The sequence below is a fragment of the Salminus brasiliensis genome, chromosome 3 (assembly GCF_030463535.1).
Source record: "Salminus brasiliensis chromosome 3, fSalBra1.hap2, whole genome shotgun sequence".
Classification (NCBI taxonomy): domain Eukaryota; kingdom Metazoa; phylum Chordata; class Actinopteri; order Characiformes; family Bryconidae; genus Salminus; species Salminus brasiliensis.
Window position 1 is genome coordinate 49,553,202 of NC_132880.1, and position 1,622 is coordinate 49,554,823.

The 1,622-nt window shown below is 44.9% G+C and overlaps 1 non-coding gene across 1 annotated transcript; it reads right to left on the reverse strand.

Annotated features, from left to right (window-relative positions):
* Window positions 1-1,303: 1,303 nt before the first annotated feature.
* trnae-uuc (transfer RNA glutamic acid (anticodon UUC)) lies at window positions 1,304-1,375 on the reverse strand. Its single transcript has one exon. It is a non-coding gene; the product is annotated as a tRNA-Glu (tRNA).
* Between the last annotated feature and the right edge of the window lie 247 nt (window positions 1,376-1,622).

The following is a 1,622-nucleotide window of genomic DNA, read 5'->3' on the forward strand; positions in this document are numbered from 1 at the left end:
GCTGCACTCTCCAGGATTTTGATTTAAAGCAAGATTCTCAAGGCAAAGCCTGTATTTCTTTTGCACTCAACATCTTGAGCAGAGTACAGGGCCCTCTGTTTGGAGATCAGATGAAGTGCAGCTTTGAAACAAATCAAGTCCTCAAGGCACTCTGCTGCCATTGATACCTGAGTTGCAAGTTGTGAAGTCCAATGGATCAGCTGCACTCTCCAGGATTTTGATTTAAAGCAAGATTCTCAAGGCAAAGCCTGTATTGCTTTTGCACTCAACATCTTAAGCAGAGTACGGGGCCCTCTGTTTGGAAATCAGATGAAGTGCAGCTTTGAAAGAAATCAAGTCCTCAAGGCACTCTGCTGCCATTGATACCTGAGTTGCAAGTTGTGAAGTCCAATGGATCAGCTGCACTCTCCAGGATTTTGATTTAAAGCAAGATTCTCAAGGCAAAGCCTGTATTTCTTTTGCACTCAACATCTTGAGCAGAGTACGGGGCCCTCTGTTTGGAGATCAGATGAAGTGCAGCTTTGAAAGAAATCAAGTTCTCAAGGCACTCTGCTGCCATTGATACCTGAGTTGCAAGTTGTGAAGTCCAATGGATCAGCTGCACTCTCCAGGATATTGATTTAAAGCAAGATTCTCAAGGCAAAGCCTGTATTTCTATTCCACTCAACATCTTGAGCAGAGTACAGGGCCCTCTATTTGGAGATCAGATGAAGTGCAGCTTTGAAACAAATCAAGTCCTCAAGGCACTCTGCTGCCATTGATACCTGAGTTGCAAGTTGTGAAGTCCAATGGATCAGCTGCACTCTCCAGGATTTTGATTTAAAGCAAGATTCTCAAGGCAAAGCCTGTATTTCTATTCCACTCAACATCTTGAGCAGAGTACAGGGCCCTCTGTTTGGAGATCAGATGAAGTGGAGCTTTGAAAGAAATCAAGTCCTCAAGGCACTCTGCTGCCATTGATACCTGAGTTGCAAGTTGTGAAGTCCAATGGATCAGCTGCACTCTCCAGGATTTTGATTTAAAGCAAGTTTCTCAAGGCTAATGAAGTGGATTGATGGCACAAAGCAATACAGCATTTCCATGTTCCCATTTGACTTGCATTTCAAGGGGTGTGTTAGGTTGCCTTCGATAGCTCAGTTGGTAGAGCGTAGGACTGTAGATATTAAAATGGCCATCCTTAGGTCGCTGGTTCAAATCCGGCTCGAAGGACATCTTATTTTCTTTGTCATTTGGCTAAATCCCTAAGCTTGGCAAATCACAACAGAATCCGACTTATCCACTTTGTCAAAAAGAAACAGAGGACTTCTCTGACCGGGAATCGAACCCGGGCCGCGGCGGTGAAAGCGCCGAATCCTAGCCACTAGACCACCAGGGACAACAGCTGCACTGCGACCTGCAGAAAGACTCTTTCAAGCCCTAAACCGCCTATCCATCCACACTCTGTACATGCAATGGGGCTAAGAAGAAACAAAAGGTCTAAGACGTAATTGACACGCTGCTGCAAGGAGTCAGCCTGTAGGCAAAGCCTGTATTTCTTTTCCACTCAACATCATGAGCAGAGTAAGGGCCCTCTGTTTAAAGATCAGATGAAGTGCAGCTTTGAAACAAATCAAGTCCTCAAG